Source organism: Camelina sativa, chromosome 12, assembly GCF_030686135.1.
Source record: "Camelina sativa cultivar CO46 ecotype springtype chromosome 12, ASM3068613v1".
Taxonomy (NCBI): Eukaryota; Viridiplantae; Streptophyta; class Magnoliopsida; order Brassicales; family Brassicaceae; genus Camelina; species Camelina sativa.
The window spans coordinates 15,892,630-15,908,627 of NC_141891.1; the positions used below are offsets into that span (position 1 = coordinate 15,892,630).

General features: G+C 29.1%; 1 pseudogene across 1 annotated transcript; it reads right to left on the reverse strand.

Annotated features, from left to right (window-relative positions):
- Window positions 1-11,120: 11,120 nt before the first annotated feature.
- Window positions 11,121-12,813, reverse strand: LOC147930580 (phospholipase A1-Ibeta2, chloroplastic pseudogene; annotated as a pseudogene). The gene has a single exon (XR_015575262.1). The product of XR_015575262.1 is annotated as a phospholipase A1-Ibeta2, chloroplastic pseudogene (transcript).
- Window positions 12,814-15,998: the final 3,185 nt, after the last annotated feature.

The following is a 15,998-nucleotide window of genomic DNA, read 5'->3' on the forward strand; positions in this document are numbered from 1 at the left end:
ATTTGACAAAAAGTTATTAAATTAAAAAACAATTTTTTTTATAAAATGTTTTAACAAATTTAATATACCAAAATATCACTTGTTTATTCAATGTTTATCCAATAATAATGAAGTTAAAATATAATATTATTTTAGTATTATATGATATAAGAAGAAAGAGAAGAGAATAGATAGCTTAGGTATACCCATGTTTTAAAAATCGCTAGGCACTAGTCGGGCGGTCGATGAAGGCCTAGCGATTAATTGATTAATCGGGTATTACGCGGAGATTAATCGGAGACTAGTTTTAAAGTATATTTTAATATTTTATAATTAATATTAAATATTAGAACTTTTGGTGGTTATATACTTACTTTGTGTGTCTAGCAATAGAATTAAGCACAGCCCAGTTGGTTAAAATCCCATCTCCTAAGCTTTGAATCAAGGTTTAACCCTTTGTTACTCCAATTTATGTATTTTTCGTTATTTTATTAATAAAAGACAAAATAGTCTTTTCCCAGGTCATTTTCTCCACCCATTTTTGCGAACCTGCAAACCTAGTTTATGGCCGCCAGTCATTTAAACACCCGTTTTTCATCGATTTCTTCTTCAGTTCAATTGTTTTTAATAACTAAATGTTAGATCCAACATCTTTCATCCAATTTTCAGCCAAAAAAAAAATCGATTTTTTCGTTTTTCCGATTTTAAAACCGATTTGGGTAAAATCCCGGCGGAGCACCACCGCCGAGCGATTAACTGGCGCTTCGGCGGCTTCGGCGGCTGCGTTTTAAAACAGGAAGTATAACCGTATAATTATATATGTGAGAGAAAAAAATAAGAGCTATATTATATTTTAATTATAATAAAAAATAATAATATATAAATATAAATGTAATCCATTGCGTATTTGCTCCGTCCGCATGGTAATAGCCACTTTGAAGTTCTATAGCAGTCTCAGACTATTTTATGTTCTCAAAAAATGCACTCATTCTCTTTTTTCTTTTTTATTGCAAAACCACAAATTTATAATAATAGTGGTGATTGGAGACACATGTGCGTAATTCATAAAAAATTTCTCAATTTCGCATATATACTTGCTTCCATTCAGGGCCTAAATTTTGAATGTCCCTATGACAACTAATGATGAGTAAAAAACACACAGAAAAATAATATAGCAAATATGTGAATTATTATTATGTTATTAAATTTGTTTGTCATTTTGAAATATTGGAAGAGTGGCAAAAAGCAGATACTATAAGATTAGGGCTCTGAATGGAGATAGTGTATCAGACATAGCGGATTTTGTAGATCTAGTGGATCAAGTGGAAAAAAGTGGATCTAGCGGATCTAGTGAAACAAATGTGGATCTAGTGGATCAAGCGGTTTAAAATTTATGTTTGAATGGTAAAAGTGGTTTAAAGTACTGTACAAATTTAAAATAATATATTTAAATTTTAAAATTAGTATTTAATTTTTCATAAGTAGATTCTAATTAATATTTTATTTTAGGAAAACCTAGAATAAAAATATTTTTTAAAAAATAATTAATATAATTGCACTTTTAAAATAATTTTGAAATTAAATTAAATTACTACACAATTATTTTAAAAGACATATGTTTGTGTTATAGCGCATATCCAAACTTATTATATTAATTAAATTAAAACCATAATATATAAAGAGAATTTGTTAAAAATGCCCCTTTTGATATACCCCTTTTCAAAAATACCCTCTTTTCTGGCCATTTTTATTTTTGCCCTCTTTTAATTTTTAATGACCATTTTACCCTTAGATGAAAATTATTTTATTCAATAAAAAGAAAAAAAACAAAATTTTCGCGCCAAAAATTTTTTTGTCAAAAAAATTTACAAGGTTTTTAAAAGGTTTTATAAGGTTTCTACCTTATAAAAGCCTTATAAACACCTTGTAAAGGCTTTTACAAGATTTTTTAAAGAGTTTTAAAAGGTTTTTTAAACAACTTGTAAACGCTTTTACAAGATTTTTAAAAGGTTTTTAAAAGGTTTTTAAAAGGTTTTCAAATGGTTTTTCAAAAGATTTTTAAAAAGTTTTTAAACACCTTGTAAACGCTTTTACAATGTTTTTATAAACCTTGTAAAAGTTTTTATAAGATTTTTAAAAGGGTTTTAAAAAAATTTTAAACACCTTGTAAATGCTTTTAAAAAGTTTTTAAAAGCGTTTACAAGGTGTTTAAAAACCTTTTAAAAGCATTTACAAGCTTTTTAAAAGCATTTACATGGTTTTTAAAAGCGTTTACAATGTGTTTAAAAACCTTTTAAAAACCTTGTAAACGTTTTTAAAAGCGTTTACAATGTTTTTAAAAGGTATAAATTTCAATATTTTTGGCGGGAAAAATTTTCGATTTTGGAGGGAAAATTTTTTTTTGGCGGGAAAAAATAATTTTTTCGGGAAAATTTTTCGATTTTGGCGGGAAAAAAAATTTTTGGCGGGAAAATATTTTCGATTTTGATGACTGTACATTCTTGCTGTCACTCAAAAAGGGTAATTTGGTCATTTTGTATATAAAGAGGGGTAGTTTTAAAAATAGTCAACATGAAGGGGTATTTTTAAAAAGGGGTATGGAAAAAGGGGCATTTTTGAGAATGCCTAAATGTATTTTAAACATTCATTCAACAAATTTTTTTAATATAAAAGATGTTTATTAGCCCATAATATATATACAAGATGTGAAGTTTGTATTATTATTTTCTTTTACAACAACTTTTATTATTGGACCACTTGAAACACCTTCATATCTGGATAAAAGTGGTCAATTCATATTTTTTTACTAAAAGACAAGAGTTTCTTATCTACATGTATTTCCTTCTTTTTTTCTTTTCTTTTTTTCGTTTTTGCAGTTGCTGAATAGGAATACATAAGTGGAGAGACCACTTGGGCTGAAGAACCATTCCTTTTCCCACTCCTCATTCAAAGCCTAAGGTAAATTAAATGCGTGGCGTTTATTTCAGATTTTATAATGTTAGATTAATCCCACCAGTTCCAGGATGGTAGTTGGGCTGCATTTATGAAAAACACCCATGCATAAATTAAGCTCCTGCATATACATTTGAACCTACATACGTTATACATCTGCATATACCTTTGAACCTATATAGACGTAACTACATATTTAGGCCTTGAATGGTAACTTCTCATAAGCGGATTTCAACACTATTCTTTCGAAAAGTTAATTCATTCACCAATCACACATAGTTGATATTATTTGCGTTATTGGGTACATTTTTCATGTAGTGTATTATCAAGTGGACCGCAGTTTATTTTTAGAACTGTCTATTATGTAACGGTTTTGCCAATAACGCACTAAACAAAATAATTATTTGTTTTTAACAATGAAAAAATTAATTTAATGGATTTTTGTTATTCTTGTTGTGATCAATAAAAAAAAGTAATAAGTAGATTTTAAGAAATGACTTTATGCTAAGTACAAGTTAATAACCAACCTAAAGTCTTAATATTTCTATTAACACAAAGCAGATAATAATTTATAATTATATTAATTATTTGTATTTTTAATTTATTAATATAATTATTGGTCTCATAATCATATATATATATACAAAAATGAAAAATATTTATTTATTAATACAAACAAATTAAAATAAATAATTATATTAGTTATTAATAAAACAATATGAAATCCGCACCACACATTATTTTTCACCAATCAGACTTTACTTTGCACCGCTTACTTTATATTAACTTCACTTGTCCTGCAATTATTGGTCCGAATGGTAACGGCGGATTTAGGTAGTGAATGGAGACATATAATAAGCGGTTTTGAGTTTTGATTTGTCAAAACCGTACCACAGTCACCAATCACAACAAAAACTGAAATTTGCTTTTTTGAGAAAAAAAAGAAAAAAATTTTGTTTGCAGTTTTCATGAAAGAGATAATAAGGCATTGGCCACTTTTTGAAGTGGTTTCAGTTCTTTACATGCGGTCGGACACAAAAACGCATTGGGTAGTAACCATTTGCTTACTTTTGACTTTTTAATTATTATAAATCACTGTATATGTATATATTCTTTATATTATATATATATATATATATATGTATATATGCATCTTCTCTCGCTTTCTTCTTTTAAACATTTTTAGCTATACATAAAATTTACATCATTAATTAAAATTAAATTCTGGTTTTATACATAAAATTTACATTAGTAATTAAAATTAAATTTTGGTTTTTGTAGTTCATATATAATAGATAAAGATATTATTCCATTAACATTAATAATTAATTTAAATTAACAAGAATCTATTTAAATTTATAATATATTTACTTATATTTTTATCTATAATATGTATTTTGCGATTTTGTAGTTATTAATAAATATATTTAATTATATTTTTATTTATATACTAGTTATGAATAAAATAATATTAAAATCTGTACCGCAAATTATATTTCACTAATCAGACATTATTTTGTACTGCTTATTTTGAAATAACCGCATTTGTCCCGCAAATACATTTATCCCGCACGTACCGCAGTTGAATCATACCGCACCAGCAATTTTTTTGTCCCGCATTACTAAATCCGCGGTTACTATTCGAACGCTTAATAGTGCGAGATAAAAAATTTGATAGTGCGGTATAGTTCAACTGCAGTACATGCGAGACAAATATATTTGCGGGACAAATACGGTTATTCCAAAATAAGTGGTACAAAATAATGTTTGATTGGTGAAAAATAATTTGTGGTGCGGATTTCATATTATTTTGTTAATAAATAATATAATTATATAATTATATTTTTATTAACAAATAAAGTTTTAATTTCTGAATTTAAATACGAAAAACTTATTTAAAACTAAAATTTGATTCGTAAAAAAAAAAGCCGATGCAGAGTCCTATTGATAAAAATGTTAGATATAAATTTACTTCTTTTTTTATTATTTTTTCAAATATATCAATAATTAGTATAGATATAAATTATTAATTTTTTTTTATTGAAGAAACATTTTCATACAATTATGAATATTAGATACTTAAATTATTATAAAAAATACATATTGCTAAATGAATTAAAAAATTCAATGATAAAAAATTAAAAAATAATAAAATAATATCAAAATATATGGTGAAACCTAGTGTTAAGTTGTTGTAAAAGTAAAAGCAAGGAATACTTACATATTATATGTTTAATCTATATATTGTACCTACTAGTAAATTAAACAAAAAAAAAGTAAAAAAATAATATTATACACTGTACATAGGCGTATTTACACAAAACCACTGGATAATGAAGTGTTGTTATCTCAAACTGCGGTTCGCTATATTATACACTATAGAAATCCGCAAAACTTACTTTTTCTGCCGCACGAACCGCAGTTGAACCATACTGCACTGTCAAATCGTTTGTCCCGCACAATCAAATCTGCTGTCACCATTCGGAAACAATCTGTTGGGTATTTGGTGGTGTGATAAATAAAGGCGGTCCATTGTGTATTATATGGTTTAAAAAACGTAAATGAGTTGTTTTCACTTTTTTGGAAAAAAACGCACACTATTGGAAGAACAACTATGATTGGTAAAATTAACTATTGTTTTGCTTTTATGTATTGAAATACGCACTTTACTATGCTTCCAATCAGGACATGAATGTCCCTATGACAGATAATGATGATAAAAAAGCACAGAAAAATATATAGCAAATATGTGACTTATTATTATGTTATTAAATTTGTTTGTCATTTTGTAATATTGGAAAGTGGCAAAAAGCAAATACTATAAGATTAAGGTAAATTAAATGTAGGCATGTGTTTCAGATTTTATAACGTTAGATTAATGCCACCAGTTCCAGGATAGTAGTTGGGCTGCATTTATGAAAAACGTCCATTCATAAATTAAGCTCCTGCATATACCTTTAAACCTACATACATTATACGTCTGCATATACCTTTGAACCTAAATAGATGTAACTACATATTTAGGGTCTGAATGGTAACATCGGATTTAGTTGTGCAGTATGGTTTAGCTGCAGTATATGCGGGATAAATGTATTTTTGGAACAAGTGCAGTTAATGCATAATAAGTGGGACAAGTGCAGTTAATGCAGGAGAAAATGTATTTTGGAAACAATCCGCTGGGTATTTGTCGGTGTGATAAACAAAGTCGGTCCATTGTGTATTATCATGGTTTAAAAAACACAAATGAGTTGTTTTCATTTTTTGGAAAAACGCACACTATTGGAAGAACAACTATGATTGGTAACATTAACTACTGTTTTGCTTTTAGGTATTTAAATACGCATTTTACCATGCTTCCAATCAGGGCCTGAATGTTCCCATGACAGCTAATGATGATAAAAAAACACAGAAAAAATATATAGCAAATATGTGACTTATTATTATGTTATTAAATTTGTTTGTCATTTTGAAGTATTGGAAGAGTGGCAAAAAGCAGATACTATAAGATTAAGGTAAATTAAATGTGTGGCATGTGTTTCAGATTTAATAACGTTAGATTAATGCCACCAGTTCCAGGATAGTAGTTGGGTTGCATTTATGAAAAATGACATGCATAAATTAAGCTCCTGCATATACCTTTGAACCTACATACGTTATACGTCTGCATATACCTTTGAACCTAAATAGACATAATTACATATTTAGGGTCTGAATGGTAACAACGGATTTGGTTGTGCGGTACGGTTGAACTGCGGTACGTGCAGGACAAATGTATTTTCGGAACAAGTGAAGTTAATGCAAAATAATGCGGGACAAATGTATTTTGGAAATCGCTGGGTATTTGGTGGTGTGATAAACAAAGGCGATCCATTATGTATTATCATTGTTTAAAAAACGCAAATGAGTTGTTTTCATTTTTTTGGAAAAACGCACACTATTGGAAGAACAACTATGATTGGTAACATTAACTACTGTTTTGCTTTTATGTATTTACATATGTACTTTACCATAGAAGAAATACAATGTTTTAAACATAAATTTGTTCTAGAAGAAACTATAATTTGTTTTAAAAAAATTTTAAATCTAGTTAATTATACATTATTGGTTTAATTTGTAATGATAAAAAAAAATCAAATTTATTTAAACTAAAATTTAACTTTTATGTACATATTTTTATGCACAACTAAAATATATATATTTCTAATTTATTAAATTTTTTGGTACTTAAAACATATATAAATTATTCTTATTTATTTTGTTATTTGTAATATAATTATTTATTGCATAAGCATATTCTTTTTTACTTAAAACAACTAGATTTTAATCCGCGGTACGCGTACACATAATTTTATTATTACTTATATTTTATGTTGTATTTGTTTGTTAAATTTTGTATGTTTTGTAAATAGAAGAATAACTAAATTTTCCGGCTATTTGTACGGCTATATATTTATATAATTTTTTAACTGATGATATACTTCATGACCATTTGTTTGTTATATTTAGTTTGTTTTGTTTAGTGTTTGAGATTTTATTTTGATTTTTAATTATTATAACAAAAAAAATATAAAGAATCTAAATACATAATAAGTCATTTATACGCTATGATTAAGTCACATTGTTCCTAATGATTTAATTATTATACCCAATCTTAGTTAAATCAACTTGATTTTATATGTCAAATATTATAATATTATTAGTGTTGAAAAATAATAAAATGAGGATTTAACCCGTATTAGCACAAATCTAATGATATTTTATTAATTTCAACATGTCCTCTTTATAACTCATCTACTATATAACCATATTATATAGTATTTTAAACTTTTTTAATTTTACATATTCGTAATATTTTAAAATTTTATTAAGTTCATATATATATATTTATTATTATATTTAAATAAATGTGAATCAAAGTTCTTCTTACGTTAAGAATCAAAGCTCACAAGTATTAGAAAACAAAATGGGAATCAAATTGTTGTTTTCTTTATTTGCAAATGATTGAGAGATAGAATATCTTCAAAACAAAATAGAAAGTGTTGTTAAATATATCATTCTGTTTCCATATTGATTTTGCTGTAATTTTTTTTAGTTGGAATGGAATGTAAAATATTTAGGAACAAAATCTGAAGTAATGTTATTTTTAAAAAATTTTAGGAATTATTTTTGTAAATAAGTTTCTAAATAAGTACAAATAAAAGGATAGAACCCAAAATATACTTCAAAAATGTATATATAGATATATTAGTTACGATTTCTACCAAAAAAAGAAAGATATATTAGTTACCATAAACCTTCTTTTAATACAAATTTGGATAATCATTAATGGATCATTTATAATTTTTAAAAAGATAGAAAGCGGATTTATGGTGAAACGCACCATATCTGAAAAAAATTATTAGAGGGACGTTTTTCATTTAACAAGACAAAACAAAAAGCTAATGTGGTTTACAAAACCACAAATTAGTGTAAATTATATGAATGGTGTAATAAATGCTGATTTTCCTTTTTTCACAAAAACGTCCCGCTTTTCAATCACCATTCAAAGCCTTAATGTTTTGGTGTTCCTAAAATTTTTTCATCTCCAACACAACACAAAATTTTACAATAAAGACAAAACTTTGATTATTATATTATTAAATTTAAAATTCTTTTTTTAATAGTTTAATAAATCAATATTTATAGAAACAATTTATTTCTATTCAGTACAACTTAATATAAAATTACAATCAATAAATTAAAATAACAGAAAATCCTTTTTAAAATTAAAAAAGAAATTACATTTTACTAATTTTCAGAATTAGTAAATTTGGACCACAACTGCTCAATTGAAGAATTCCGAAGTTTAATATGTGCTTCACGATCTTTAATTTGTCTGTGTCGTACTAAAAATTCTTGAAACTGAGCATTGTTCCTCGAAATTAGATTGTTGTTTAAACTTATTTTATGCCTGGTAAAATTATCTTATTACATTTAGTTTTTATGGTTGTTTAGTTTTAATTTTGTAATATTATGTTTTCACTATTTTATTAAAGTTTAGTATGAACTTTTAATCTTATTAAATTTGATATTTATTTTGCATTAACACTATAATTGCTGTTATACAGTCTCGGTTGGAATTGCTTTAAGTGTATATGATGAACCAGATTTAAGCCGTACGATAAAAAAAACGATAACTTATTTCGTTTATTGACCGTTTTCACGACCAAAAGAAAAAAAATTCTCGTTTATTGGCCAAACATACTGTTCTTCATGGGTCCATTTTAGTAAAATTTGATTTATTATTGCAATTTTGATGTTAAGTGTTCTTACTTATATGAAAACTAGGAGATATCCCGTGCTTAAAGCACGGGTCAACATTTTTTTAAAAAAACTTATAATATAATAATAAAAGTTCTTGTTATATTTTTAAAAAAAAAGTTATTTTGTTTGAGATAATATTGTTCTCAAAATCTATTAGTCTATTTGAATACTAATTATTTAAGAATATTAGAGTATTTTATTTTTGACGTATTATTATAGTTTTATATTGTTTGTTTGTTGTATTTGCATTATTATTTTATGAAATATAAAATTGTAATTTTAATATTATAATTGTGAGCAAATAAAAATTATTAATTTATCATCTGTATAAATTTAGTTTTACCAACCCGCCAATGTGGAAATTAAAACACATGTTTTCATAGATTGAGTGATATATATTCGTTTTTAAAAATTCAAATCACAACATATGCAGAAAAAATTCTGCATTTTATTAATCATAAGTATTATATGAAAATTCCAAACAATTTGTAAATAAAATAAAATAAAGATGATAGGAGAATCATAATTTGAAATCTAAGAATTTAGTTATTAAAAATAATTATATTTTATACTTTGATATAAAATCTTAGTTTTTAAAATTCTGATTGGTTTATATTTCTTTTAAAAAATATAGTTATTAATTTCGTCCATAATTTGTTAGAGCCAGAAAATATATTATTTTATTTTTTAGATTTTTTAATATTTGATATGTGAGTGTTTTTATTTTTAGTTAATTATGTTTATTTTAAATTAATTAATTAAGCTTAATTAAAATTTTCTAATGGCAATTGAATGTAATTTTTTACACAATTTAAGGTTAATTTCATATTTGTACTTCCCAATTAATATAGTAGGATACTCATTACAATTTACAATATATTTACTTGATCATTTTGATGCATTATGAAACATTCTTTATACGATAATATAAGACTATTTAGTTTTCTAAAATTATATTCCTAGTGTTTGTTGCCTATATATAGCCGTATGATGTAGTGTTTCTAAAATAAAGTGAGATAACAATAACTTGCTGGTTGTTGCACCTAAAACAAATCTCATTGTTTAAAGGGTTTAACTAACCTAATATTCGTCCAAGGGTCATTTTAGTAGAATTTGGTCATTTAGCCACACTTTAATTTTGCATTTAGCATGTAACAATTTAGTAATTTACAATATATTAAAATACTTATTATAATTTACAATCTTTACATACTACAATTTATAACTTTTTAATGCATAAAGAAACGATCTATTTTTCTGCTCAAACATATACTCCATTCATTTTAATACCAGTGTCTTTTAAAGTTTTTTTTTCACACATATTTTTAAAAAATAAAATTTTTTTCTTTCCATTTTACTCCTTATTACTCTACAAAAAAGTAGAAAAAAAATTGTCTATACATTAAAAGTTTAAAACAATAGAATCAACACCTTATATTTCATCTTAGTTTATTTGGTTGCCATGCAACGCCATTTTTTAATATTATTTACAACTTTTGTGAAAAATCACAATTTGTTAAAACAAACCCATAATCCTAAACTACACCACTTTTATTATTATCACCGAAATGACGACAAAGAAATCATAACAAACGAAGACATAAATAAATTCCCACCACCAGTAATAAATGATTGTCATAGTCTTAAGAAAAATAAATACTATATAAATATAGCAAAAACAAAAAAAAATATTTACTACTCCCTCTATTTCATATTAAGTGTCATTTTAAAGTTTCTCACACATATTAAGAAAATTATTAAATTTTCTATTTTACCCCATATTAATATAGTAATCAATTTTTTCTATTGGTGTATACATTAAATTAGTAGGGATAAAAATAGAAAATTTACCAAACATCTACATCGGAAATATAAAGTAACACTTATTTTGTAACAAAATAATCCGTTTAAAATGACACTTAATATGAAACAGAGGGAGTAATAGAGAATAAATCATAGCTCATGACGACGACGGACTAGGCAAAACATCTCCGTTATCGTGAACAGTACGGTTTAATCTCAAAGACTTTCCTGTATACAAAACCTTGACGTTTGACCGTTGCTCATCCAACAGTTTCCTCAAACTCCGCTTCGCGTTTGCCCGAAACGGACAGTTAGATGCTAAAAACCCATCGACCAAGTGCAAGTACGCCTCCAGGTCATGGCAACACGCCACGTCAGCGTTCGGTTTCAAGTACGGAGACATCTTCATGTCTACACGCAGCTCTGCTCCCACATGCGAGTAAGCCCAAGGGTTGTTCCTCTCCACCATCTCCATTATACCCCCCGGACGACTTCTCCCGTTGTTATTATCGTTATCGGAGAATATCCCGGGGACTTTGGTCACCACGTCTTGGCTGTTCACGACTCGTAGGACTTTCACTCCTTTCGAATCCAAACGATCAGCGAACTCGCGGTTCCCGACTCGTGGCCCGCCAAAGGAAAACACCGCGACCGGAGGAGCGTGGGGGACACGTTCCGCGATGTCGTCCGCGGCGAGAAGGGCGATCGCGGCGCCGAGGCTGTGACCGGTTACGCTTATGCTCAGCTCCTCTCCTGCGTAGAGCTCGACGAGCCGGCTGATCTCTTCGATTAAAGACTCGGCGAGGCTTGGCCCATGTTGGCTACTCGTAGTGTAGAGGCTGTTGAATCCGCATTCCACTTTGGGTCGAGTCGGGTCTGATGAATCGGGTTTGGGTTCGGGCATAGAAACTAGATTTGGTCTGAAATTCTCTGACCATTCGAGCAACGTGGCGGTTCCACGGAGCGCGATGACGATCTCCCTTCTCCCCATCCGTCGGATCTCTCTCGGATCATCACAGACCGCCACGTAACCAACCCAGCTCGTCTGTTTAGTCATCCACCGTAGATCCGGTGCGACGTCATCGATCCATTTAGGCAAACGAACGGATGAGGTGGCGTAAAGACTCTTCGTAACTTTAAACGACCCGTCTTGTAACCCCACGTGTGTCGGCGACCCTTGCGGGTCAGAGTGAAAGGCGTGATAAACCGCTTGTACAAACTCTCCGTAACGGACGAGCTCTCGCCGGAGATCCTCGTCTAACGGATCCAACAACCCGGCCCAGTTGTTTAACCCGTGTAGCTCCTTCCATTTAGACCCGAGTTTACTCTTCGGCGAACGTTCCTCCGATGACTTCGAGAGGAGCCTTTGGAGCCGCTTCAGATTCTTAGGAGACATTTCGTCGACGGCTGCTTTCATCTGAGGCCAGATTCGTGCCAAATTCAAACCTCCGAGTAGCGACGACGTGGATGTATTCGTCTTCTCTTGACGAGAAGTTACATTTTCGATATGATCTATAGAAGTACTCGACGAGTTTTTGAGAACGTTCTCGAGGTTTTTGAGATGTTCTCTGTTGGTCTTTCTCGCCGGAGAAATAGAGAGAGGCTTCGTCGGGATCAACGTAGAGGTTTGGTTACTGCAACTGAAACGAATGCGTTTTGTGTGGAATATGTCGGCGTTAGGCGTAAGTGTCTGCATGTGAACTATTATTGCCGAGAGAGAGGAGATGATGGCTCAAGTTTTGATGGGACAAGAACAGAAGATAGAATGAAACTAAGTTTGGTATTTAAATGAAAACGTTGAAGGTGGCTGTGACGTAATTTAACATCAGCCTGGAGTTTGAATGTTATTACCAATTTCGACCATCGTTCGTTTGACTTAGACTTTGTTTTTATTTGATTTTTTTATTTTTTGTGTTTTTTTAAAAGGAATATTGAAACCGTATTGGCTGGCCATTTATGGTTTATAAGATGTTTTGGACCGTTTCCTTGAAAGTCTCCCTAAGTTCCGTGTGTTTTCAAGAAAAGTCCTGATTGTATTCTTTTGCACATGCAATGATATACTATCGTATTACAGGACTAGTAAGGATCAAGGACCATGTAATTTAATATTTAATGAATACAATTATTACTTATCAGACAGTATTCTCAGTTAAAACTCAAAACTAATTTGAGGACTACATTGTTCGTCGATGATGGATATATATCTGCCTTTTTGATGGACGAATTTGATTTTTAGTTTATTCTCGGTCAGAATGGACAAGTTTAATTTGATAATCTTTATGTGAGTTAGAATAGATAGAGCACTGGTCTATTAAGCCGTCTTCCTATACTACAATACTAGGATGGTCGGATTTTCCTATATATATAAAGCCTGAAAGATACAATGGATATAGTAGAAAAAAAGAAGAAGAAATATTGGCCTCTTTTTATTACCCCGTAGGAGATAACAAAAAAAAGCTTTGCAAAAGCCATTTGATTTTTGCTGTGTGCTCGAAAGTTTAAGCTAGGGGCGTTAAAATAAATTAATCCAACCAGTTTAATCAATTTTGTAAAACCGGTTCTATGATTTTTTAAAGATTTATGTTAATGTTATGATATGATCATGTGGTCTACACGTGAAGTAATCGTTGAGAAAACCATAGTGGCATAGTGCAAGCAGCTTCTCCCGGATATCTATGGAGAAGATGAATTAATCAAGGGTCATTTTGCAACCAAAAAAAGGAATCATATTATTTTGCTCACTAATTAATAAGTAAACGAAAACGACTAAACGGTAGAGTTATTTTCACAAAAACATGAACGAAGTACAAGAAGAAAAAACAGCATGTCAAGCTGATCAAGCAGTAAACCTTGGATTCATGATTTTTTTTTTTTTGTCTTAGTAACGAATAAAGGACTTTTCTGTAGAGTTTAAAAAAAAAAAAAAAAACAGAATCACTTCTTGCCATCCCATTGAGCCGGGGCTGGTGATCAAGCAGTTAACCTTGGATACATATTTCTTCAATTTTTCTTTTTTTTCTTAGTAACGAATAAAGAGATGGATGTACATTGTGCTACTCCAGAGCCAAAGACAAATATGCAAACTATCCAGGCTTCCTAAAAGGACTTCGCGGATAACAAATAGCGTAGGCTGGATTAATCCTATTATATTTGACGAACTAATTAAATGACTTTATTTCTCTTTGACAAAACAATAAATAAAAGGAATTTGTTTCGATTGGTATGTACAGTTTAATATTGTAACTTGTAACCTGGTCAATCAATTCCATTTATATTTTATTTTTGTTACCAAACCGGTTGTCGTTACGTACGAACTTAAGGTGTGAAAGTGATGAAGTGCTTGCAGTACGGTAGACAACCTTTTACCAACTCCTACCCGTTCGGTCCAAATGTGGGCTTCAAACATATTGCATTTCACACAACTGTGTCAAACATATATTTTAAAATAGCTCCCATTATATATAATCCTATTAAAAATATTTTCTACAACAATATTTTTGATTTTTGGTTAAAGAATTTCTCCAATAATATTTCCCTTATTTGTTTCTCCTTGGTGATTAGATTTATAAAGTTACAATACACAAATATCTTTTGTTGAAAATCTTACATTATTTTTAATAGAGTTTCCATCTTGCATAATTTTTTTTTAACTTCAAAATTATTAACATTAACAAAGATTGAGAATTATACTTTTGCCTAACCAGTTCAAACGTTTGACAGAAATAACAAATTTTCATGAATTTTTCTTACATTATGGTATTGTAGAATTGTATAAATGACACTTTTCATCCAAACTTGACGAACCGTTCTTAACTTGTGAAGTTCTAAAGTCTAAACTCAAACTCAACTTATTTTGTTACGAGTATATTTGTCTAAAAGAAACGACGTACTGATGCCATGCTGTCGTAGTTGTGACGTTCCCCATATGAAAAGACTCGTTCCTTTCTCCATATACGAAATCTTGATTAAACTAATCCAAATGCATAAGGCAGTACGTACTCATATTTTCATGCATGCACGGTAATTAACAGGTCAAATTAATATATATATATATATATATCTATATATATCTATATATATCTATATATATATCTATATATATTTTGGACAACAAAAGGTTAAATATTCATGTTGCAAATCGTATGCATTTTCCACCAAATCAAGAAAACTGGAATCATCATGTATTTGGAAATTTTCAAATCACATGTTAGACCATTTTATACATACACTAGTGTACTACCTTTTCAATAATTGTATATGTATGGTTTTTGTAGATGGTAAAAGTTTTCAAGTAAAGTTGTTAAACATAAATGGTACACGTGTCAATTTTTGTGTGAACAGGAATTTGCAAATGTCAAAATTGTAATTCTTAGTTTGTATGTTTCTTTTGTTGGTAATCGCTAAAGATAGATTTGGAAAGAACTCTCAAGTCTCTCAAACCAAGCGTGTTGAATTGAACCGTTACGGTTACTGTCCAGCTCAGCTGTCTTAATGACACGTGGAAAAGTCAGACCTGTCGATTCATAATTTTGACTAAAATTGTTCGTCCGTTCGAATAGACGCAATAGCAGCCATTTAATGAGCATAAATAACTAAATTAGGTCCATAAAATGATCTCTAAGAGTAAAACGTAAACATTAGTTATGTATTTTTTTTTCAACTAATTAACTTCTTTTTTATTTACATCAAGGAAGTATTCAATGGTTAGCTAGATGACTAATTTTGAACAATTGCAAACATAATTATAAAACTAGCCAATATAAAATCACGAGACAATACTCGTGTTACAAATTGTGTAAACTTAAAATAGATGATTTTTTGAAAAGTACTATTATATTCTATATTAAAAATTTTATTTAACACCTAATTTTCATTAATTCGTAAAAGGGTAACAAAAATAGCTAATCAACCATCTAGCTAGGTGGTGCAATGAAAGTTTTATACAAAGTATCTGTAATAAC